This window comes from Podarcis bocagei (genome assembly GCF_964188305.1).
Source record: "Podarcis bocagei genome assembly, chromosome: 3".
Lineage (NCBI taxonomy): Eukaryota > Metazoa > Chordata > Lepidosauria > Squamata > Lacertidae > Podarcis > Podarcis bocagei.
Window position 1 is genome coordinate 64792451 of NC_138127.1, and position 26936 is coordinate 64819386.

General features: G+C 39.8%; 1 protein-coding gene across 4 annotated transcripts in view; it reads left to right on the forward strand.

Annotated features, from left to right (window-relative positions):
* CHRM3 (cholinergic receptor muscarinic 3) overlaps nt 1-26936 on the forward strand; it is a 228594-nt gene that overhangs the window by 74769 nt on the left and 126889 nt on the right. The window contains exon 1 of one of the 4 annotated variants that reach the window (XM_081188105.1): nt 26351-26406. The exons of the other annotated variants lie outside the window; for them this stretch is intronic. The gene's annotated coding sequence lies outside the window, so the exon portion shown is untranslated. Of the gene's footprint in view, nt 1-26350; nt 26407-26936 lie in introns of those variants that run through there. 4 annotated transcript variants of the gene reach the window in all.

Here is a 26936-nt window from a genome sequence, read left to right on the forward strand (position 1 = left end):
CATTAGCAGTTCCCAGCAACTGGTATTCAGAGGCATATTGCCTCTCGCAGGGGACAAAGAACACAGCTGTCACAGGCCTAGCTGCAAAATGTACTTGGGTTTCAAAAATAATTATTAGGAATTGTCTGATATAAAAACTAGTCTAGACCCTCAGAGGGAGCAAGTGAGCGACACCCTCTGATGATTACAGTGGTACCTCGGGTTAAGAACTTAATTCGTTCCAGAGGTCCGTTCTTAACCTGAAATTGTTCTTAACCTGAGGTACCACTTTAGCTAATGGGGCCTCCCACTGCCACCACGCCGCCGCCACACGATTTCTGTTCTCATCCTGAAGCAAAGTTCTTAACCCGAGGTACTATTTCTGGGTTAGTGGAGTCTGTAACCTGAAGCGTCTGTAACCTGAAACGCCTGTAACCCAAGGTACCACTGTATTGTACCCTGGGGTGACAACATGTTTTCACGTCAGTAGATAAACCGCAGATAAGGTGTGTGGGGGGGTATTATGGTTGGGTGTATTATTGCTTGTAGCAGTTCATCTCAGTTAAGTAAATTATTACATAGAAACATTCCCCCCCCTTTCTTAGTCTTTTCTTCCTTCCATTTCAGAGTAATACAATCCTTACTGCACAAGCAGTGCCTTTATCAGTGACCCTTACAGCTGATAAAGACAAATAGAAAATCCAATGAGCAGTGACGGACAAGCAATCTAGTGTCTGATAGCTTCTACATGTGTCCCTGGTGAAACAATCTTCCTTGTACTTTTGACTGAGTGCAAAGTCAACCTTGGTAAAGCAGTGTCTATTTGGAGAACTTTAAAAGATGAAAAATGATATCAGTGAGTGATGGGTGGCATGGCTCAGTTTTAATAGCTTATGATGTGCAGGCCAAAAGGAAAGGGCAGTAGGAACTGTGATCAAACTTTCCTTTTTGAAGGCTATGGGCTGGATCCACACTTAGTCATGCTTGTGGTAGGAGTTCATGATGGCTGGGAGTTTGTTAAGAGGGAGATAGTAAAAGCACAACGTCAGGCAATACCAATGAGACGGAAACATGGAAGGTGCCTAAAGAAGCCAGGGTGGCTATCAAAAGAACTTTTAACTGAATTAAGATTAAAAAAGGATGTGTACAAAAAATGGAAAAGGGGGGAAACCACCAAAGAGGAATTCAAACAAATAGCCAGCACGTGTAGACACAAAGTCAGAAAAGCTAAAGCACAGAATGAACTCAGGCTTGCTAGAGAGGTTAAAAGCAACAAAAAAGGCTTTTATGGGTATGTTCGTAGCAAAAGGAAGAACAAAGAAACAGTTGGGTCACTCAGAGGAGAAGATGGTGAAATGCAAACAGGGGACACAGAAAGGGCTGAACTCCTCAATTCCTTCTTTGCCTCAGTCTTCTCCGATAAAGAAAACAATGCCCGACCTGAAGAATTTGGAGCAAATGATTCAGCAAAGGAAACACAGCCCAGAATAACTAAGGAGATAGTACAAGAATACTTGGCTAGTTTAGATGTATTCAAGTCTCCAGGGCCAGATGAACTGCATCCAAGAGTATTAAAAGAACTGGCAGATGTGATCTCAGAACCACTGGCAGTCATCTTTGAGAATTCCTGGAGAACAGGCGAAGTCCCGGCAGACTGGAGGAGGGCAAATGTTGTCCCTATTTTCAAAAAGGGGAAAAGAGAGGACCCAAATAATTACCGCCCAGTCAGTCTGACATCAATAGCAGGGAAGATTCTGGAGCAGATCATTAAGCAAACAGTCTGTGAGCACCTAGAAAGGAATGCTGTGATCACCAATAGTCAGCATGGATTTCTGAAAAATAAGTCATGTCAGACTAACCTGATCTCGTTTTTTGACAGAATTACAAGCCTGGTAGATGAAGGGAACGCAGTGGATGTAGCCTACCTTGATTTCAGCAAGGCATTTGACAAGGTGCCCCATGATATTCTTGTAAAGAAGCTGGTAAAATGCGGTCTTGACTATGCTACCACTCAGTGGATTTGTAACTGGCTGACTGACCGAACCCAAAGGGTGCTCATCAATGGTTCCTCTTCATCCTGGAGAAGAGTGACTAGTGGGGTGCCACAGGGTTCTGTCTTGGGCCCGGTCTTATTCAACATCTTTATCAATGACTTGGATGATGGACTCAAGGGCATCCTGATCAAATTTGCAGATGACACCAAACTGGGAGGGGTGGCTAACACCCCAGAGGACAGGATCACACTTCAAAACGACCTTGACAGATTAGAGAATTGGGCAAAAACAAACAAGATGAATTTTAACAGGGAGAAATGTAAAGTATTGCACTTGGGCAAAAAAAATGAGAGGCACAAATACAAGATGGGTGACACTTGGCTTGAGAGCAGTACATGTGAAAAGGATCTAGGAGTCTTGGTTGACCACAAACTTGACATGAGCCAACAGTGTGACGCGGCAGCTAAAAAAGCCAATGCAATTCTGGGCTGCATCAATAGGAGTATAGCATCTAGATCAAGGGAAGTAATAGTGCCACTGTATTCTGCTCTGGTCAGACCTCACCTGGAGTACTGTGTCCAGTTCTGGGCACCACAGTTCAAGAAGGACACTGACAAACTGGAACGTGTCCAGAGGAGGGCAACCAAAATGGTCAAAGGCCTGGAAACAATGCCTTATGAGGAACAGCTAAGGGAGCTGGGCATGTTTAGCCTGGAGAAGAGGAGGTTAAGGGGTGATATGATAGCCATGTTCAAATATATAAAAGGATGTCACATAGAGGAGGGAGAAAGGTTGTTTTCTGCTGCTCCAGAGAAGCGGACACGGAGCAATGGATCCAAACTACAAGAAAGAAGATTCCACCTAAACATTAGGAAGAACTTCCTGACAGTAAGAGCTGTTCGACAGTGGAATTTGCTGCCAAGGAGTGTGGTGGAGTCTCCTACTTTGGAGGTCTTTAAGCAGAGGCTTGACAACCATATGTCAGGAGTGCTCTGATGGTGTTTCCTGCTTGGCAGGGGGTTGGACTCGATGGCCCTTGTGGTCTCTTCCAACTCTATGATTCTATGATTCTATGATTCTATGACCCTATGAAATCAATTGATCTTAAGTCATGGGCTTATTTCAAGCACGCCTAGGTCTTTATCCAACCCTATATAATTAGGTATCAGTCTAGTCCTGTGATATATTTTGAATTGAAAAAATCACTACTATGCCATTCTGAACTGAAGACAAATTGCATCGGAGTTGGATTGTTCAATAGCTATGAATGGGTGTGCATTAACTAGCAAAAGTTGCCAGAAACATTGCAAGAACAAGACCTTGGGGTTACCGTGGGCTCAGTGAAGCTGCTAACTCAGTGTGCTGCATCTGTGAATGGCTACTAGCCATGATGTCTATGCTCTGCCTCCATTTTTGAAGTCAGTATGCTTCTGTTGTTGGACACCAGAGGAGGGGAGAATACTATTGTGCTCAAGTCCTGCTTGCAGCGTCTCCACCAGGGTCTGGTTGGCCACTGTGAGAACAAGCTGCTGGACTAGATGGGCTATTGGCCTAATCCAGCAGACTCTTATGTTCTATGTATTTAATATGCAGTTAAACTCTGTGCCAGCTGTAAAAGATTCTGCTGTTTTTTTAATATCCAGAAGTATTTGTTCTTTATCAGGTTGGTGGCTCTGTTCTGTCCTCTGCAGACTCCAGTGGCTCTGAATGAGGCCCATGAGGCCTCTCCCACAGTTGCTGCTGGAGACTTCCTCAAAAGCTTCCCCAGCCATTTCCCCATGATTTTGCTCTTTACTTCACAAGCAACCTGTGTGATCTGACTAGCGCTGAAGACAGAACCAAGCAATTACTAGATTTTATTTTTTAATATAGAACTAGTATTATTGTTTCATTGCCCTGCTAGCCCTGTGTGCATGCTGACATTTTTCAGCTACTGTATCTGGTGAGGATAAACTAGTTATATCTGCATTAACTCCTCTTGCAGACCATCTTAAGATTGTTATAAACAGCATCAGCGTCAGCTTTTGCCTCCCCTCACATTTTGTTCAACATCCAGTTCTGGAGACTCCAAAAGCTTTGACTTTGTGTCACACTAGTTGGTGGAAAAGGTTTTTCCCATGCTTGAACACTTTGAGGGAAGATGCTTGTAAACATCTATTCAGGCAAGTGTAAAATAAATGTCAAGCATATTGAAAGTCTTGTTTGCTATCTCCTTTCTTTAATGTTTGTCCTGATAATTAAGACTCGTAAACATATGGTCCATTAAATAAGACAAAAGTAATGGTCATTGTGTACATCACACTGACACAAATAATCTTCCTGTTAAAACAATAATCATGGAGATCTCAGGTCACTATTTGCTTTATTGAAATAAAACAATAGATTTTCTCCTGTTTCCCAAAGAACCTGGTGTTGAGCAAGCTATGAATTAGTGATTTCAAAAGAGAGTTATGTTTATACTTGGCTTATTTCTGTTGCTTTTGTTTTCATGCTGTAATTCTTAGAAAGTATTGTTGAATGTTCCTATTGTGATCTTTTTGTTCTTTCTGCTGTCAAATCCCAAGGAACATTTGGCTAAAACATCTCCATTCTGTGTGAAGCCCCAAGAGAGCATAACAGAGTTTGGTCAAAGTTAGATGCACATGTGAGTGGCACTGCATCCCAAATCTTGTCCAGCAGCTTCATTATTCAGCTTTACCAGTCAGCAAATATTTTAAGCTAGTAGTCTCAGTCCCATTTCCAGCAGAAAAACATGTTCCACCAGGCCTTGAGGAGCAGCTGCCACCTCCTTCCTCTGCACAGACTCAAGGTCCCTTCAGGTGGAAAAAGAGGGAGGTGGCAGTAAAAGGTATTTTGCAGGTGCCTTGCATGCTTTGAACACACTCAAAAAGTTTTTAGCTTTAGTTTGAATGCCCAGAAAGGTTCAGCTTATTTTGTATTAAGCAGTAGGATGCTCATGCAGCCCTAGTCACAAGTGCAGCCACATCCTGGGAGAGTTGCTATGACCTTGGAAATGTTCTGCATTGAGGAGTGAAGGTGGCACTAAGGAATTTAAGAAAAGGAAATGCTGAATGTTTAGGTTTCCTTAATCCCTTATCTTTCTGTCGGTACATCCAAAAATGCATATAAGAGGTTGTGGCCAAGAAAAGGAAGTTCCTCAGAATGATAAATGCTAGACTGTATCCCAATTGCTATGCATATAAAGGTAAAGGTAAAAGACCCCTGGACGCTTAAGTCCAGTCAAACTTGACTATGGGTGCGACGCTCATCTCACTTCAGGCCAAGGGAGCAGGCGTTTGTCTACAGACAGCTTTCCAAGTCATGTGGTCAGCATGACTAAAATGCTTCTGGTGCAATGGAACACCGTGATGAGTGCCAGAGTGCATGGAAACACTGTTTATCTTCCTACCGCAGTGGTATATATTTATCTACTGGCATTGGTATGCTTTTGAACTAGGTTGGCAGGAGCTGGGACAGAACAATGGGAGCTCACCCTGTTACGTGGATTCGGAATCACTGACCTTCAGATCGACAAGCCCAAGAGGCTCAGTAGTTTCTACAGTTAAGAGAAAAAATGCTCAATAACCATGTATTGAAAGAACCACTTTCAGGTAGCACAGAGAGGAGGGGGGTCACACACACATCCATTTTGCTGTACTCCTTAGGTTCAAAGATGGTTTACCACAATCAGTCTCTAACACTGTGACCCATCCTCTGAAGCACAACAAGGCTCAGCATAAAACAATACAGCACAGGAAGAAGTTCTTCCATTGCAGCCCTCCCCACTTGTCCCAACTGCATCCCTCCCACCTTAACACAGAGTAAGAGAATGTGGACTGTCCAATTCTATGTTGTACCTATTTATCTATGAGTAAGTCACTTCAGCACAGTGGAATTTTCTTCCAAGTAAACAGAGCAACCAGTAATGACATCTTTTTCCTACTAAGTTGCATTTTACTTTTCATATCGACATGTGAAGATTTCCAAGTACCTCTTTCAAAATTCAAGTCGCTGTTGGAGTGTCTCAAAGTGATTTGTAATCACCAACTTTATTTGGAAATAGTGAGAATTTTTCAGTATGTTTCCCAGTGTAAAATGTTTAAGAAGGGAAAAAATCCGTTTTGTTAAGCAGGAGGGTTTCTTTAGAGGAATTACTAGTAACATGACATTAGACACAACCCATATCTATCCTGTCATTTCTCCCCCATTCAGCTTTGGTCTGAACTGAGAAAAAGCATGACCTAGCTGCATTTTAAGCCAGTAGTGTATTCACAGTCTAAATCTGTGTAGAAAATTCTTGAACAAGATGATCAAATGAGTTTGATATTTCCTGATACAAATCAAAAGCTGAGAGAAAATTAGTGGAAACAAACCAAGTAATTACAAGATGCCTAAGAGGCCTGCTGCTTCCTATGTGTTTGTATGCAATGTCGGCTTTTGATGGGAGCAGTTTAAGTCTGCTCTGAAAATGGCCTTGGGTAACTCCATCACTAAATAAACACAATCAGTAAACTCATTTACCTGAGATTATGGAGGAATTGCCGTTTCCAGTTGGGTATGTGTCATTTCTGCTCTGAGCAGAGCCCTCACAACCTTCATTTTAGACATGGAGTTCTAGAGAATCATTGGGAATCCTGTAAGTTAGGCGGAAAGGACCATGGATGAGGACTAGTTTGGAGAAGGTGGGAGCTGGGGTCTTTGAGAAAATGAAGAATATAATGGATGAAACCTTTGGCAAGAGATGTGGGTTTAGACAGTGAGGAATAGATTTACAGAAATGTGTTTATATTTATGCATGGAACTTGAGGTAAAACATGAGGTAAAACAGGGTTTTATTGTGGGGGTTGGGGTTAAGGAGGATAGGGGATCCAACTCTGACTACAGGTGCTTCCAGACTGTCAATATTTTCAGATGGGATTTAATCACATACCAGCAAATTCACATTGTATGGTTAAAGTTCATTAGTGTTCTAGTTCAACAAACCTGCTCCCCCCCAAAAAATAACAACACATCAGACTTTTTGAGATAAGTAAGGTTATGGGGAAATGCACTGAAAAGTGTAGGATAACATTTGCTTGATGCAGTTGTAGTCTAACCTCCCTATAAAGCAGATGAAGATGAATGCCTAATTAATAGCCAATGTTATCTAATCTCTCCAGAAACAAATCAGGATGAATGCTCAATAAAAAGGTCTGCTGGAAGTCACCTCGGATACAGTAAGCTGGGGAAAGAGAGGAAGGTGAAGGAAGCCTTTAGAACACCCAGTGCCACACAAAAAGGAAGCCCTCCCCACAAAGATCCCCCTTTCAAGTAATCCGTAGTTTAGTTTCTGGGCAGAACTTCTTTGTACATGTTCATTGTGCTGAAGGCTTTCTGGAGGCACACATAATGAGGAAGAAATGTGGGGTTAAGTACATTTTATTCCCTACTTCTTTGTCAGTGCAGTAGGTAGGGATTCAATGGTGGTTTCAGAAAGTGATAAGATCCTCCACTAATCGTGTGTAAAAAGATCACAAACTTACAAACAGGCTGGTTTCAGATCCTAGCTAAATGGCTCTTCAAAAGGAGCCTGGATTCACTGTCTTCTGTTCAGCAGTATTCCATTTAATGAGTTCTAGGCTCTTACATTTTGTACCTATTCAACACTTTTCAACTTGAGAGGGAAAACTGGGTAGAACCCTCTAACAATGTGGCCCCTGCAGGAGGCACAGTAATCTTGCTGTATTTTTAAAAGAACAAAAGAATCAAAGTGGTTTTGGGATATATGTTATGCTTCCTAATTTGGAGATCATAAGATCCTTTCAGCTATTATGTCTCTTTAAGATTCCTTTTCACCATTCTTCTGAGTCTCCCATCTTGATTTGTTCACAGTTGGTTATTCACACTGCCCTATTTATTATTGCAGCTTTGAGTTTTGATTTTTTAGTATTTAGAATGCTGAAAGATAAAATATTCTATCTCTTGCATCTTATTGAGTAAAACATTATGTGTGATGATTTTTACAAATGTAAATGGTTGGTTAAGGCCAGTGCTTTGTTGTCTGGGGGTACGCATACCCCTAAACATTTTGTGAATCTTTGTACTTTGGTGCATTTACTGTATTTATTTTTCCTGATTTTAACTCTAAAATTGTGATTTTCTTGAGTCAAAAGGAGAGTCTCCCTAAACATTTTTTTAGAAGAAAAAAAAAAGCACTAGCTAAGGCATAGACTTTTTCAAATACTTCTCTACCTGCCCTCTACCCTCCCAAATAATGTCATGGCTGTAACCTGCCTGCTGAGGAATTTGGAACTCTTTTATTTCTAAGTGAACCAGTGATACGTGCATTTATTAAATAGTGTTCTAAAAGCAGCACAAGAACAGTTTGTCCTCAGAGTGCATGTAGCTCTTGCCCTTCTGTGTTTTCCTGTTTATTCTCAATGAAGTGTACCTTCCTTCATGGGCAAAGCAATGCAGAAATGGCTCACCATTAAGGCAGGAAGAAGAAGAAGAAGAAGAAGAAGAAGAAGAAGAAGAAGAAGAAGAAGAAGATATCCTGCTTTATCACTCCCTTTAAGGAGTCTCAAAGCGGCTAACATTCTCCTTTCCCTTCCTCCTGCACAACAAACACTCTGTGAGGTGAGTGAGGCTGAGAGACTTCAAAGAAGTGTGACTGGCCCAAGGTCACCCAGCGGCTGCATGTGGAGGAGCAGACACGAACCCGGTTCACCAGATTACGAGTCTATCGCTCTTAACCACTATACCACACTGACTTGCAAAGTTAGAGTTAAGTTGTACTAGTCATTCCCTTGCTTTAATAGAAATATATATGTTAGGGAGGGTGTTTATCAGCAGGTTGCTATCCTTAAGCATATCAACATCATACAGTTGGTAAATGCAAAGGTTCCTAGAACTAGCAATTTTTTAAAATACAAAAAATGCAAGTATTGTACAATACTATTAAATACTGATTCATAAAAGATGTAGCGGCAGAGAACCAAGTAATTCAGCAAATTTGATTTTTGACACCAATATTGCAGCTCCACTGATACAAACAATTTTCCTGATGTCAAATTCTATCCAATTTTACCTGGTTTGCTTTCTACTGATGGTGAACAATCAGGAGTTAGAAACACAAGCTTCTGTACAAGCTAACCAGAGGTGACTGCACTTGCTGCAACTCATTTTGGATTGACTCAGAAATAAAGCCAGTAATTTCTGAAAACTTTGGGAGTAACTTAAAATCTCTCTAAAAGCTCTCCTCTCTGACACCCCCTCATTCTCCTTCAGGCCTTCCATAGCTGAATATCAGTGCCATGCAAGGGGAGAGAAAGAGAGAGGAGATATCCCTCCCTCGCATCCTCACATGCTGATACTCATTGCATTGGCAGGTCTGCTGATCCATGAGGCAACTCCTCAGGAGAACTCCCACAGATCATCAGGCTTACCGTGTGCCAAAGTAGCAGGTGGTGGCTTAAGAAAAATCTCCCTCTTTTCCTCTCCCCACATATGCTGCTGCTAGGAAAACTTTGCCAGCATACCTAAAACTGGTATGAATTGCAAAATGCTCTTATATATATTAGTATGCATATGCATTGGATGTTGGGTCAAGTTGGTAATTTTTAACGGGAAATTACGGTAATGGTTGATATTTGGGGAACAGACTCTACTTCTGCCTTGTACCTGGTGTGCTGTCTTGGCTCAGAAGGGACTGCAGTAGATGGGAAAGCTGCTGAACATTTTTCAGAACCCACCACCATTACACTGCTACCATCTCCACTTTTTCAGAGTACACAAAATTGTCAGATATAGCCAAATAATTCTCATTTTGCATGCCCCACCTCTTCCTGGCTAGGAGCCACCCAACCTAGGGTGCCATGCCCAAGGCCTTCCAGATTCTAGAGCCCAAACTATCTTGGCCAAATGACTGGTCTACATCTAGTCCAGAGTTCTGTCTCCAGCAGACTAGGATGATAATGTTAATGCTCTACTTTCTCCCCCCCCCTCATAGATAAGGAGTACATTTCTCTGAATATGGAGTTCCCACTTGTTTGTCATTGACAAGAGGGGCTGCCCAGGCAGCTAGGGGCTTTGTGTTCTAGTTCACACAGAATAGTTTTCTATTTGAATGCCTATCCAGTACAACTCCAGTTTAAATAAAAATAACCATAAGAAGGGAGAGTAGGAGCTTTGAAATTGCCCATCAACTGTTGCCATCTGAGCAGCAGACTGTGCAGGTATATAAGTCGGTGTATTGCTAGTGGTGAGGTGTATTGCATTTCTATGTATTATATAGCAATTGTTTCTATGTCTGTATCTCTATATATAAATCAGCACATGCAAATGTTATGTCCTCTTTTAGCCTGTGTTGCATTTATTCTTTTTTGGTTATGCATAAGAGGTCACCCTCTGCAGAGCTTTGGGTGGATGGAGCCAAATGACCCTCTGACCAAACAGAACACGCATTTGAATAAACCCAATTATTAAGGTGTTATTTTGTATGCACTGCTTTGAAATTACTGTAAACTTCAGTATGTAGCTGACAGTATCGTAGTGTACTAGGGTAAATTAACCCTATTAACTTTTTAGTTCAAAGTGTGATGTTTATTCAGTGAAGCCAAGAAAGAGATCCAAAGATTGGCAAATTCTACCCTTGTTTTCAGTAATAATGTATATTGTGTCAAGGAATATATTTTCAAGCAGGATTTGCAGGTGATTAAATTATAGGGGACATTTTGTAAGCAAATACATACACTTATCGGGCAAACTGTATATGTCACAGTGCCAAATATAACAACTGAATCATATCAAACTTGGCAAAAGCTATCATTTGGGTAAGCCAGGAGAGTATAAATGCTTGACAATGAAACCTCTATGATACAAACACCAAGAATCTGCAGGAACTGGAAGCCTGCTATATTTCATAATTTTAAGATTTGTTTGAGTGATTCTGGTAAACATTTTTAAAATGATTCACTCAATATGTCAATAAGATGTTAAGGAAACCATACAAACTTGCTGTCAAACAATTCTATCAGAGGTCAGGAAGTTAAGTTTTTTGTTTATTTATTTAACAGAATTTGTATACTGCTTAATTGTAAATTCCTTCTAAATGGTTTACATAAAACATAGGTAGTGAATTTTCTGTTTGACACCAAGAGTGACATTCAACTAAGTTTTATTCATATTTGGACACACTTAAGTTAATCAACATTACTAAGTTAGTTCCATTAATTTCAATGAAGCTATTATGAGGTGAGCAGTGTTAGACAGTAAACACAACAGGACCATCCCTACCATTGGGGAAATGAGGCAACATCCTAAGGTAGTAAATGTTAGCAAGAAGGAAGTGAGGTTTGGGAGTACAGAGCGATCTGTGCAATGTTCAATGAGGATCTGTCTTGCACCCACTAAACTATGCTCCTGTCTTTACGTGTAGCGGAGTACACTGTCCTGTTTCCAGTGTTGAAGAAATTCAGCTGTCTGTCCATCTCACTTCTCTACATGGAATGGATGTGGGGAGTATCTCCTATTTTGGCTCAAGCCAGCCTTGAAAAATTAGAAACAGCTTCTCTAATACATCGAAGACATATAGACATATAGTAGACAGAAGAAAGAGCAATATTTGCTGCAGCTTGGAAACAGTTGATTGTTTAACCCATGTATCAGCCTCAAGGATTCAACTGAAGTTGTTGCAAAGCTTCCACATATCAGTTCATGTAAGGCTACATAATATCTAAATTGGCCTAAAATTGATTTTGCTTGTGTAGGAGTTCCATACAGCTGCCATCTAATCTAAAAGTTGTTTACTGTGCCTTTGGGGTATTTGCAGCAGTACAATTTGCATTGCTTTTAACATTCAAATTCAACCTTACTTTAATACTGTAGTTGATCACAACTCAAACGTTTATTGTTGGAATTGCAAGGTTGGACCTGTATTTATGATATTCACAGGGCTTCTTCATTAGGGAAATACGGGCATGCCTCAATCCATTCTGGCATTCCTATTCTATTGCAATTGCTTTATTTTGCCCAAATCTGCTTTCTATTTTGTCTTCCACTGTTGTGAATATATATGTATTCTTATGTATCTCTTCGTGTGCAGTGTCCATTCATATCAACAGATATTTACCTTCCCTTCCAAATATAATGAATTAGTGAAGCGGCTTATGGTCCACCACAAAGTCAGCTGCAATTCTATGCTTGTCTACCAAATCCGATTGCTCCCAAGTAAGTGGGGCTAAGATTTTAGTCTATCTATCTAGCTTGCAATTTAGTATAAACTTGTCATCCTGTCTCTTTCCCCTCACTTCAGGGACTTCAAGAAGGAACAGTTTGGTACCTTTCAATATTTTGCTCTTTGTGTCCTGGATTGTATGAATTCTTACTGCAACTTAACTACATACAAGTTATTTTTAAAACAGCAACAATTTATTTTGTAAATGTAAATCGTATTCAGAAAATTGCCCTGTTAGTGTGTTTGAAAGCTTGAAAGTTGTTCAAGCTTATTTCCATGTGAAAAGAACAGTAAGGAACAATGCATTCCATTGGTTCTTAAAACTAACAATAGAAAGTGGATTAAAACTGCAATCCTAACCTCCCTTATCTGGGAGTAAACCCCACTGAATTACTTCTGAGTTCAAAACAAAACAAAACAAAACAAAACAAAAACTTTCCCAAAGTCAACAAACAATAATTCAGGAAAAATAAAAACAATGAATCTTATATTGAAACAGTGGTAATTATACAACAATAAATATGTAACTGACATACATTACAAAGCAATTTACATGTCTGTTTATGTATAATGTGCACCTGTGGGTTTTTTAAAACTTTTGTACAGAACGAAGGCAAAAATCATTTATAGCAAGTGTTTGCGCCCTGATGGGGATTCAGTGGGTGGACAGAAGGAAACCCGCTTCATAGTCCATTTTCAATGGATTCCTCCAGCATCCCGATCCTTAACCCAGTTATTTGTTAAAGCACAGAGCCTTTAAACTTGATCTAGGCTGGTGCTTGAATATCAAATTTTCCCACTTGAAACAGATTTAATTGCACTTGCATCACAATGATGTTGAAAGCATAGGATGAAGTATTTGAAATAAATAAATAAATCATTATGGATTGGATACAATCCTGCACATTCTTAAATACCTGCAAGGCCCAGTCTCAGAACAATGAGAAATTGGGTGTTATATAGTAAAGGCACCATCAGTACAACATATTTATATTCCTTTCTTCCATCTTCCTTCTTGCAGTGTCCTCTCCACCTTAATTGCCTACCTGCTTTGGTATCATGGTGGATCTGTCAGCTTCTTGCATTCTCAGTCTTCCTGGCCCTAAATTTACTGTCACTGCTTTGACATCAGTTGACTTGAAGCAGATCTGAGGTGTTATGTCTGCTCAGGCTATCATTGGATCAGCCGCTCTGATGCCATGGAAGGCATCATTTAGCAGATTGGTTTAGGATAAACAAGAGAAACTTAATATGAGGGGTTCCAATCCCTAATATTAGGGGCAAAAACAGCGATATTTCAAAACAGTGCCATTGCAGTGTTTGAGCACTTTGAGTTTAGCATGTGGAATTAGGGGGAAAGTGTTGAATTTTTACTGCTCTGCTGAAGTATTATGAGCCCTGAGGGAACAAGGAATCAGGTGCTTTTATAATTTAACATGCCTTTTGATCTGTGCATATATCACTTTATCTTTTTCTAAATTTAATTCTCACAAATATGCTACAGTTTGGGCTATGGGGAAAGTTTAATTAGAAACATGTTGCACAGATTAACTAAACTATGTTAATCCTTAACTGATGAACATTATAAGTGGTTAAAAACAGAGAGGAAAATTATCGGAATGTCTGTATACGGCTTCCTAGAGGATAATTGGGTTCAGAGCCAAGTTTATGGAATTATACTTGATTTTTGTCTTACTGAACAATATGGAAGCATTTAGTAGAGATACCTGGCCTTGAATTGAAGAGCTGATGGTGCACCATTAGTATTATGTGTTTATTTTCTTTATAGTAATATCCCTCCTTTCTTCCATCATGGAATCCAAGGCAGTCTACATATGGTTCCCAGGTGGTTACCCATCCAGGCACTGACCAGACACAGGCCTGCTTAGCTTTAGTATTGTGATGGCCTGATATTCCTGGAGTTAAGTATGCAAAGAGAGGAGACCAGGCATCCTCCAAGTCTGCTTTTCACACATTCACTCCCAATCAAAACAGAATGAAAATATTAACTGTTACATGATACACTGGCTCTGTTGTGAGGCTGTAGAACTGGTTACACATTCAAAGAGCTTATTTCAACAACTTGTAAGAATAAGCTGATAGAAAAGCCAATTAAATCACATTTTTGTACCCAGTTAGATGTGTATTGGTACTATCTGGATTCCATACACTGAAATGTGCAACTCAGTAAACTAATAGAACTGCATTTAAAAAAAAGTAATTAAGCCCAAATCTGATCCTTCAGTTTCATAAAGAGGAAGCATGTATGTATAAGTCTGTGGAAAGATCCCTACCAATGTATTATTGGTAGGTAACTTAATTTCATCCACTGCCCTTCCCTGTTTATTTATTCTGTGTGGAAATACATGACTAAACAGCACAGGCTAATATTTTGATCTATCTCTGAGTTTCAGTTTTCATAAACCTTGTAGAACGATAGTGCTAACTGATGAATCCATTAGAACAACCACAGCATAGGCTGTGTTTAGACAACTCAGTGAGCCATGAACCATTGTTTTCCATGAGCAAGCAGTGTGCTGCAAAATCTCTCCTGCTCTGCTCCTCTCTTAAAGCAACAAACCAGGAACCATGACCCCCAAACCAGTACCTGAAGTTGGGAAGCCAACACACATTGGCTTCAGATAGGGGTTGGTTTGGAAACAGCCTACAAGCACTTCTTTGGATGTCATGGTGAGTCAAGGCTTCTGGCTTATTCCTCCCACTAGGGGAACAGTGTAGCAAGAGCAATTTGACAACATGCCCTAGCACACTGCTTTTTCATGGAAGCAAGGATCTATGGTTTATTCTGTTGTCCAGACACTGACATATCTTTCAGAAGGAGTGTAAGGCATATCAGTCAAACATTATTGTTATACTTGTAAGCAGGAATGGGCTATTTGAATTAAAGTTGGCTCCCTCCCAGTTTTCAGAATGGATAGGATCAAGCCTATCCTGTTCCATTTCCAGACAGATTTTTAATAGAAAATTCTTACTACCCACTTCCCCCATAAACACATATTTAAAATGTATTTAGAAGTATTTGAGTGGTCTGAGGGTTACATGCTGCCTTTCCCACTCCCTCCCCATTTTTTTCCATTAGAAACTTCATAAAGGGTTAAGGGACGTGTAGATCAGAGGATAGAACACACAGTTTGCATTCATTAGGTCCCAGATTCAATCCTTGGCATCTCCAGGGAAACTGAATGACATCTGCCTGAAATCCTGTAGATCTGCTGCCAGAGCTGGCTGGACCAGTGGTTTGACGCAGGTAGTTTCCTATGTTCCTATCTTTACCATACTGTGCTATAGCAATCTTCCCTTGAAAGTACAAAAACCTCATAGTGCTTTGATAAAGAATCTACAATAGAGATTTAGCAGCCACAGCAATTGAACATGAATGCAGTCATTTATTTCTATCATCTTGCATGATCAAAGGAAGATATTGTATTCAAATATTTAATATCTCTGGATTAATTTCATCTTCTTTGCATGTCTCCACACCAAGACAAAAGTGTGGCAGGTTCCTATCAGAGATGTTTGCAGATGACATAACACTATCTATCTATCTATCTATCTATCTATCTATCTATCTATCTATCTATCTATATTCCGTTTAATAATATACATTCACATCATTATTATCCACTTTACCTCCCTGGCTCTTTAGAGCCTATCGACTTCCTTCCTTCCCTCCCACCTCATGGCTTTCAAAATTAACCTTTATATCATTGCATTTTGTACGTTTTCCAATTCTAATTACACTCATTACAAAATAGCTCAAGATTTAAATAAATATAGAAAGGTAGAAAACTTCTCATTACAAATCTTCAGACAACCCTGCTAGTGATGTTAATTGCTTACAATAATCTTTCAGATATCGTATAAATTTACTCCAGTCCTTTTGTAATACTTGATCATGCTGGTTTCAGATTTTTCCTAACAGCTTCCCCAGTTCTGCAAAGTCCATCATCTTCATCTGCCACTCTTCCTTCATTGGTACTTCTTGTTGTTTCAATTTTTGGGCTAAGAGAATTCTTGCCGCAGTTATTGCATACATAAACATTCTTTTATCTTCCCTTGGTATCTCTTCACCCACTATACCCCCAAAAAACTGGGTTTTTTAACAAAAGTATTTTTAAATATTTTCTTTAACTCATTATATACCATTTCCCAGGAAGCCTTTACCTCTTTACAAGTCCACCACATGTGGCAGAAGATACTATCCCTTTCTTTACATTTCCAACACTCATTGGTTCTTGTCTTGTACATTTTAGCAAGTTTAGCTGGTGTCAAATACCATCTATACATCATTTTCATAACATTTTCTTTAAGTGCACTGCATGGAGTAAGCAGATGACACAGTCTTGACAGTGCACTTCAAGGAAGCTCTACAGAGACTCAACGACTGTTTTGCCCAAGTCTGCATGGAGTTTGACTTCACCACTAGCCTCACAAAGACCTAACATCTTGGGTCAGGATGTCACCAAGAATCCACAACATTGGACTGGTGACCACCTGCTTGAGGTGGTAGACAATTTTGTCTACCTGGGCTCCACCATAACTAGCAACCTTTCCATTGACACTGAGCTGGACAAGGGTATTTGTAAGGCAATTGCAGTAGTGGCTCACCTCTCTGGGTATGGGAGAATGTGATGCTAATGACCAATACCAAGATGAAGGTCTATGAGGCTTGACTGTTAAGCTTTATGAAAGTGAGTCATGGCAACTTGCACCCACCAGGAGTGAATCTTCAGGAAGATTTTGGGCATCACATGGCAGGACAGTCTCAAACAAAGATGTGCTCTTCCAAGCCCACATTCCCAGCATGTTTGCACTTCTGTCTCAGTGATGTCTATGCTGGCTTCATCTTGTGCATATAGTGGAAGATAGCAGGATTGACAAGGACATGATCTACATGGCCCTCCAGCTGGTTTGGGACTACAACTCCCATCATCCCTAGCTAACAGGATCAGTTGTCAGGGTTGATGGGAATGGTAGACCCAAAATATCTGGAGGGCCAAGTTTGGCCATGGCTGCTCTACGGGGAGCTGGCTTAAGGCACCAGTCCTGTTGGCAGACCAACTCTGCATTATAAACATGTCTTTTTTATTGTTTATGCAAGCTGCCCAGAGAACTTGGCTGTATGGGTGATTTATAAATTTAATATATCATTATTATCATCTGACTATGTTACCTGTTTCTCTTCCTCTGAACCAGTATGTGGGAAACTGCTACTGATAGCTTTTGAGTTATGTAAATAAATCTAAGATGAATCAAGTAAACTGTTTTTATCTATGGAAGAGTGATTATCTAAGTCTTCTGAATGATATCTCATATGCTATCTAGGGCAATCCAGAATTCATTGAACAGGGAAGACATAGATTTACTTATTATAATTTCAAAGTACACAGGAATGACATTCTAAAATTATTTTTGTTGGCCAGAAGGAGCCTTTGTGAATATATAACTTTGTTTATTTGGAGTATTTTAGCAATACCCCATTTTTAAAAAATTAATCTCAAATATCAGATGTGCAGAGCTGCCTTCTCCCACTAACACAGAGCAAATGAAAATCCCTGGAGTACTAGAAACAGGCATATTTGACAATATCATCAGCTAAATGACTTGGCTTTTAAGCACTGATACTGTCCTATACAAGATACTAAATTAATTACCAAATTCGGATTGTCTCCAGACAAAACTTTAAAAACTGCTTCACACTTTTGGCTATTCAAGTTTTTACTTAAAACTTTTCTAAATGTCTGTGGTATATCTGCAATAATCATGGCATAAATGAAAGCCAACTGCACTTTGTACACCAGCAGCCTGTCATCATGGTTACTTTTTCTTAATAGCACAATAAAACTTACTTCTATTGAGCATTTGAGCCAATGATATTATAGCAAGTAGTCTGTTGCTGTTAATAACTTTGATATTCTACTTGGACAATAATGGAATAACTGAGTTTTAGATTTGATTGGATCAGTTTTTCAGGGAGTGTAGTATAAATTTGATTTACTCAGCAGCAGACCTCAGCGTGTTCAGGAAGGTCAGAGACAATCAATTCAATAATTTGCTTGTTTGATCTGCATACACCTTTTATGGTTCTTGACCACATGTGTGTTTCATTGAAAAAATTACTTCATAATCAAATTTACTACAAACTTTAATTTATCAATATAGGATCAAGTACTAGTTACATATTCTTCAGGTATTCTCCATTTTATTTATGTTTCATAACAACATATCTGTTTCCTTAAAGCCAAGTTTTTGTCTGATATACGGAATTATTGGAACTCAATTTTCCAGACTTTAAATAATATCTTTCAAAAATATGGTCAAGTTAATATTTTCTATTTGAGCCAATATCTTTTGTAATAATTTTCATATTTCACACTAAGCAACAGGAAGGAGTAGGTCAGCAAGGTAAAAACAGTACACATTTAAAGGAGAAATTACCATATTATGGTAGAATTCTTAACCTTATAGAAAGCTGGAGATAATCGTGTCAAAAATGTGCCTTGCATTTCAGCAAAGCTTGAATTAATCGACTCTAGATAGAATGGAGCCCAAGATGAGTAGCAGTTTCTAAAGAGTTAGTAATGGCACAATTGCAAACTATTCAAATGAGAGGGAAAATTGAATAAATTTGTAAAAGTGTGGCTGTGCAGTCACATGGATTACTATATCTGCTTTGGGGTGCTGCATCTTAAGAAAAATGTGGACAATCTGCAACAGTTTCTGAGGAGGGCAACGAAGACTACCTGACGTGTGCAAAACAGGCCCTATGAGGAAAGACAGAAAGAGCAAGATAAGTTTACCCTGCAGAAGAGCAGATGGAACCAGGCAGGAGAGCACCTTTCAAATACCTAAAGGGCTGCCGCATAGGAGAAAGACTTGCTCTTCGCTACCCCAGAGGCCTGGAAGGAATCCAAAGATGCTCTTCAGGCTGATCCCCTAAACCCTTAACAACGTGAGCAGTTTGGCAATTGAAGCAATTCCCTGAACCTTATCTCTTCCTCGCTGGAGGGCTTCATGCAGAGGCAGCACAGCCACCTGTTGAGTATGTTCTAGCTCTGAATTTTCCTGCATTTGAGCAGGAATATGGGCCAAATAATGTACAAGCCCCTGCAACTCAGTAAGAATGTAGTCTTTAGGAAATCAGTGAAACCCACTTCATACCAGCAGACCAATGAAAAGCTATGGTGCTCCAGGCGGCCTGGCCTTTCCTGTTTTTTGGGTACGGGGGAGTAAATGGTCAATAGGGGGTTTTATCGCCATAACAATACTGCTTCTGTTTTTTTAATGTATTGCACTTTATTGATTTGACTTATTGATTTTTATGCTTTGTAAGCTGCCCTGGTGGCTTTTTAAATCCATGTTTGGAGGGGTATGCATTTCAAAAAGAAATCAATCTAAAACACAATGCCTTCATTTAATCCATTTGCCTATGAGAGGTGCAATCTGAGAGCAAAATATTACAGTTAAAGAGAGGGCCTTTACTTAGCTAAAACAAGTGTCATAAATGAGAGCCAAAAGAGAAAGAGAGAGTTAAGGCTGTGGTTCATTTGAAAAGCAGTGAATATACAGTGGTACCTCGGGCTACATACGCTTCAGGTTACAGACTCTGTTAACCCAGAAATACTACCATGGGTTAAGAACTTTGCTTCAGGATGAGAACAGAAATCATGCTCCAGCGGTGCGGCAACAGGGGGAGGCCCCATTAGCTAAAGTGGTGCTTCAGGTTAAGAACGGACCTCCAGAACGAAATAAGTACTTAACCCGAGGTACCACTATATAGTTGATAATAGAAAGACAAATATTCCAGTGTAACATGTCTATTTCAATATAATGTGGTGATCTGTTGTGGAGCAGCCCCATCAAAGAAAGTAACAGTGCTTAGACAGACCCCGTTGCTGGTTTGAAAGGGTCCTCAAGACCCCAAAAATCTAGGTCTGCCACTGTATGTTTGTCACAATTATTGCTGTTTCTATTCTGCTACAGTTCATCTTTTACTAAAGCCTACATTGTTGGTCTTGCTATCTGCTGTGGCTGAAAATAATGTAATTTCAACAGAATGGACGCGGGTGGCGCTGTGGGTTAAACCACAGAGCCTAGGACTTGCCGATCAGAAGGTTGGCGGTTTGAATCCCCGTGATGGTCCCTGTACAAGTAGATAAATAGATACTGCTCCAGCGGGTAGGTAAATGGCGTTTCTGTGCGCTGCTCTGGTTCGCCAGAAGCGGCTTAGTCATGCGGGCCACATGACCCGGAAGCTGTACGCCGGCTCCCTTGGCCAATAAAGCGAGATGAGCACCGCAACCCCAGAGTCGGTCACGATTGGACCTAATGGTCAGGGGTCCCTTTACCTTTACCTAATTTTAACAGAAAGGAAACATCAAGAGCAATGTAACTGTGTAATGTTTGCAGACCAGAAGAACAATAGTGAAATACTGCTCTTATTCATTTGCGTGATTTCCATTCCTAACATCTGATAAATGTGTGAATTGTGGCAATTTTCACTCCCTTCCCCATTTCCGACAGAATCCTCTGACATCCCTACAAGGAGGGTTGCAGGGTTAAGAGTGGGGGGCAAAGGAAGCCTAGTTCCACAAGCTTACTTCTGATCATGGCCTTCGGGATCCAAACTGTAGCACTTACATTGTCTCTAATGGAGTAATGTGAGAAAATGTGCTTGAAGATTATCTTTGAGCAGTGGTTCATGTTGGCTTGTGTTTTTATTAATTTCCCCTGCCTTAGAAATCTTATGGAACATTGGAAAAAGTAAGCAAAACAGAAAGAGTGAATGCAATTTAAATCTTATTGTTCAGTTGTACTTTGTTTCCCGTGTATTCATACTTAAAAATATTGGTGAACATAAATGTCACTTGTACCAAAATACTTTCCCCCCCCCCGTATATTTTGGTTCAGTTTAGTTAGCTAAAATTGCTTTGATATTAATTTCCATTGTTTCTGAAATATGCAGATTGAAAACAGTTTTTTTTCATTGTACTCATTAGTAACATTTATATGCAATGCCTATCTTTTCTTTGAAGAGCTACAATTCATTTCATTTGAGAACCTGTCTATCCAAAAGTTAGGCTCTATATATTGCACATAAATGTACTTTCAAGCCATATTTTTAGAAAAAGGTCATGGCTCTTATAATTCATGAATTGTTTCAGTTTAAAGACAAAATTAGGGGAGAAAACCAGTTCCCAGAAACCAAATTCTCGTTTGGGGCCAAAATAGATATTTGAATCACAGAATTGTAGAGTTTAAAGGGACCCCAAGAGTCATCTAGTTTAACCCCCTGCAGTGTAGGAATCTCAACTAGATCATACATGACAGATGGGCATCTAACCTCTGCTTATAAGGTTTCAAGGAAGCAAAGTACACCACCTTTTTCCATTTGTGATCTTGAGAGGCATGTTCATTTGCACAACCCAAGGTAACATAATATCATATACAATAGGATTTAATTTCTGAAGGTTCCATGAGATCTTGAAAATACTGCACTAAAGGGGCATTGAGCTTAAGGGGGCCCTTGAATCTCCCCTGCAAACCTCAGCAATATCCTTTTCTTAAAAAAAATTATCAGGGAAAACAGAACAAATTCTGGAAGTTAAAGAAAATTAGTAACACATATTCTCATTAATATAATGTCCCAGTATGGAAGACCAAAGCCCCAAAGTGGTGAGATGTCTGGTTGTATGTAAGGAGTGGAGTGCATCCTTATATGGAAAAGAGATGGTTTGAACTAACATAGCCGGTCAAGAACATTTGTTACTCACCAGGGGTTTAAACTCACATTTAGATAAATACAACAGGGAGTTTAAAAAAGCAGGGGTGAGGAACTTGTGACTTCAGATTTTGTGACATTACAGCTCTCATCTTCACTCACCTTTGGATAGGCTGGCTGGGCCGGTAGGAGTAAGTTCCTCTGAGTTCATTGGGGAATGGTGTAAGCCTGTAATAGGCATGTTTAGGACTGCATTCTTAAATAGAGTTGCATGAACACATTTCAGAATTCCTTGAGCCACAACTGGCAGAAAAACACAATCCTGATTCATATTTTGCTTAATGCAATGTCAAAATTAACCAATCTGATTATGAGAGTGCTTTCTACTGATATGTGATATGAAAAATCTGGTCTCTCTTTATATTCAGGCATTGCCTCACTCTGGGGAGAAAAAGTAGGTTTTCATGTTCTGTTGTTTATTTCCGTTTCCCCTTTGTGTTGATTTATCAAAGTATGAAGTGGAGGTTATTCCTGCGACTAGGGAGATAGAGAGGGCCTTGCCTGTGGGAAGGCTATTTCAAATAAAAATGGATGTGTGCAAAAGTGCCTCAAAAAAAAGCCTGAAGTTTCAGAAGTGATAAGGTGCTTTCTTGCTGATTTTAGCTGCACATCAAAACCAAGGCACCCCTGCTGTCCCACAATGACATTGTACAACTGAGGAAGAATATATGCATTCTTTTGTCAAAAGGTAACTCTGTAGCATATGCAACCAATTCTTAAACGTTTTGTGATCTGAGAAGAAGGGACTATGTTAATTGGCTGTCCTATTGTATGGAGATTCTTTGAATGTGCTCTCTGTGGAAAATGAGAATGAGTCAAACAACTTGTTGGGGGGGGGAATAAAAACTTGTTCACATAAGGTCGTTTTTTTCTTGTTTTTTTCTCTTTTTTTGCATAGAAATCTAGAGGTATAGGCATCTTCTGAGATTCATAGACTGCACCATTGCTGAGATGTCAAGTCCCACCTTAATATCAGAAGCAGCCAGGAAAGACGTATGAGCCAGTTGCACCCCATTTCTTAATACTGTATGAGCCAGCCCTAGGACTCAGAGAAACATTCACATCTATTCCAGTACACGTGATAGATTTGAACGAGTGTTTGTTAGGCAAAATATGACATTTTGAAGCAAGTTGTCTTGGGAGAGCTAAGGAAAGAGTGAGTGCTTTGTGAAACCGAAGTGAGTGAAAATATTCAGCTAACGTTGTGCTGAAAGAAAACATATTGAAAGGAATGCAGAATGGCTCCTCTAACTAGTGCGCCATTGCCATTGGGATAGTGCGAGAGGCTATGTGATGGACTACTGGTGGACTTCCAATTTATTAACAAAAAATGAGCAGTATACTAGAGATTAAAGGTACCGCTAGTGCTGGCTTTGCTCCTGGAATAACAGGTGGCAGCTCTGCCCAATAGTTCTTATCATTTATGTAAACAATGAGGTCTGGCCACCATCCTTCATGTTTTTGTATTCCCAAGAACAGACTGCTGTAATGAACTCTGAGTGGGGGCTGCTACTGAAGAGTGTTCAGAAGATATTGCTTCTGCAGAATGCTCCACCCACTTACTGATAACAACTGTTGAGAGCATACAAGGCTTGCTTTGTATTAGTTGTTCTATGAATTTTCAGTGCAGCCCTAATGCCCTAAATGATCTGGACCATCATATTTTAGAGAACATCTCTTCATATATAAAGGTGTTTACTCACTAAGGTGTCCTGATCGGTATTTGGCATCTATCGGGCAAAAGAACTTAAAGCCAAGATATGGAGCCTTTTTTTCTTTTAGCGAGTTAATTGAAATGCATTTGCATTGCTTTCTTTGACGCTACCTTAATGTTGCTGTTTAACTGCGAGAGATGGAAATGGCTTGGGATTTATAAACACAGATGAATGGAATAATAGGTGTCAACTAAAAATAGATTGAGAATAAGGATCTCTGCCCACTTCAAGAGCATAAAATGTGAGTGGAAACAACCATACTTCAGGTGGTCCACAAGCTAGAAATTCGTTCACATTTCCGTGCAGTAGGTGAATGGTTGGTCTACATATACATAATGCAAGAGGAGTTCTTTAGATATAGTAAATGCAAGATAGAGAATCTAGTGGTATGATTGGTGAGAGGCAACCTGCAAATGTAAGAGAAGGAAGGAAGGAAGGCATGCAAGACTGAGTGGGAAGGCATGCTTGGTGAAGAAAAATTATGAGAAAATGTTTAGTAAGGCAAATGGAGAAATTAAAGAATATGACCTGTGATTTGGGAAACTGGTCGAAATAGTGCCGGTGGTGTAAACAATAGGGAGAGAAGTTAACAAATAAAAGACAGTCTGAACAAGAACACAACACAACAAAACAAAACAAAACATGTGAGAGGGATAGTTTGCTAAGGAAAACTGTAGAGGGGAATTTGGAAGCCTGTAATATGATCATGATAGTACTACTTACCATGTTTTACATAATGTATGCAATGTAAAACTTTTATATGTTTATATTTAACCAATAGAAGGATCTAATGCAGCCTTTGAACACAATGTACATATAAGATTCTCTGCCACCTAGAACAGCCTTCCTAGTGAGGTTTACCTGGCACCACCCTAGTGATTTTTCCAGTGGCAGGTGATGAAGGCCTTGCTGCTCACCCAGGCCTTTTAAATAACCTTTAAAAACTGAGAGGCCCAGACTTAAAAATATGTATTTTGATTTTGAAGGTGGTGAGCTTTGTTTTTGTTGTACTTCCAACAGCTTTTGAGGTTATGGTTTTATATCTTGCTTTGTATCTAAATTGTTTTGACACTTATCATAAGTGTCAAAACACTTTGGATTCAGCTGTACAGCTGCAAATAAAACGTTTTAAGTGTGTTTTAAGTGCAATATACAATGTGACACTAAATGCCTTATGAAAAATTCAATGTATTTTTAAAAATGCTTTTTAAAAAAGCATTTTCAGAATGTTTTTTATCTGTGTGTAGTTTCCACCTTTGTTTGGGTGTGGCATAGTCAAATGCCACCATTATTTTAAGCTAAATAAATAAATAAATAAATATTAATTTAAACATACTGGGTGTAGGAAAAGTTCAAAGCTGGATAACCAGAAATTCTGGACTAGTCTGTTTTAGCTAACTTATTCCCCCCTACATTCTATTTGCCAAAAGGACGTCCAACAATCTCATTCCATCTTCTTGTCTGGATTCAACTTCAGTTATGTTCCCAACTGTATTCAAGCCCTAAAGACAATAGCTTGATTGAAGCGCAGGGTGTGGTAAATTAAGTAAGTATGTATTAAGAAATACAGCTATGGAAATTAATGGGATGCTTTCAGTCTGCTGGTCTCTGAACCTTTCCAAACAGACCTCTTATAGGTGTGTTCCAGCATTTTTGGTTGCAAAACTGCAGTGAACCTTCCACACTACTGTTGTTGTTGTTGACGACAACCTGACTTACTGAGAACTTATGTCTATAGCCAATCAAGATTTCTCAATTAGCATAAGGATAGTATCAACCAATGTATTTCTGTTTACAAATGCTTTGAACCAGATGTTCAGATGTTAAAGGAGCCAGAAATATGCACCCAAAGACTGAAATAATCAGTTCCAATGAACTGTAGTACATGCACACTTAATTTATAATAGAATAAAGACAGTGCTGGGCTAGCAGCCAGACTTCCCATTTTCAAAACCAGTGCTTGGCTGTTATGCTCAAGCAGCAGCAGATTATTAGTCCAGTTCAGCAGAGCCTCTGTGAAGTTTAACTCCTGCATGCTTAAAACGCTGCAACTTTTGCAGCCTGATTCTATGCAAAGTTAGGCATGCATATAAATACATTTAAATCAGTATGTTTTAACTGAAACCAAAATTTCCAGAGGCTTGCACCTGTAGTTTAATTGACTCATCTGCACTGAGAAACTTGTTCTAAATATAAATTAATTCTGCTGTTTCTGCACAGGGCGTATGCTACTTAGAAACAATAACTAAGCAAATAGTTGAAAGAGAGAAATTCTGAACCAGTTTCAACTTCTGAAATATTTTTTGAAAAATTGTTAATGAAGTCAACATTTGAAAAAGACTGCTGGTCCAGTATCATGCAGTTTTATGTACAGTGGTACCTCGGGTTAAGTACTTAATTCGTTCCGGAGGTCTGTTTTTAACCTGAAACTGTTCTTAACCTGAAGCACTACTTTAGCTAATGGGGCCTCCCACTGCCGTCGCGCTGCCGCCACACGATTTCTGTTCTCATCCTGAATCAAAGTTCTTAACCCGAGGTAATATTTCTGGGTTAGCGGAGTCTGTAACCTGAAGCATATGTAACCTGAAGCATATGTAACCCGTGGTACCACTGTATTTGCAGAAAGTATTACAGCTTTGCTTTTCCAAATGTTCTTCATCTACCTTCCTTTTTCTCTAGCGTATATCAGACTTGTGCAAGGTGATTCAATCAGTTATCATGATATGTATGTTCATTTGATCACATTGCTAAAAGCAATGCTTCATACGAATATGTTTTCAGATATATTTAGTTTCATTTTTTGTTTTTTTAAAATAACAGGTGTCAGGGGTTCAGGAGCAGAGGCAAGGGCAAGGGAGGAAACAGAGAGCGAGGGGGAGGAGGCAGAAGAAAAGATGAGTGATGACGACGACCCGAGATCTCCGAGTCTTTCCAGTGAATCAGAAGATTCACAGAAAGGAGCACCAGTGGCCAGGGCAAGGGGGGAGCCTAGGGGGACACCCCAGGAAGATAGAGCCAGAGGGGACTCAGAGGAGAGCAGTTGGAAATCGGGACCAGCGTCACAGCCAGAGAGCAGGGAAGAGGAAGAGCACCAGAGATCAAGCGCTGGCAGCTCGCAACAGGGGGGAGGGCACGAGTCAGGAGTGGCCACACCTCCATCGGGGAGCGAAGAAACGGTCAGACGGAAAGTGGAAGGTTGGGCGCGCGCGCCAAGTTCAAATGCACAGGAA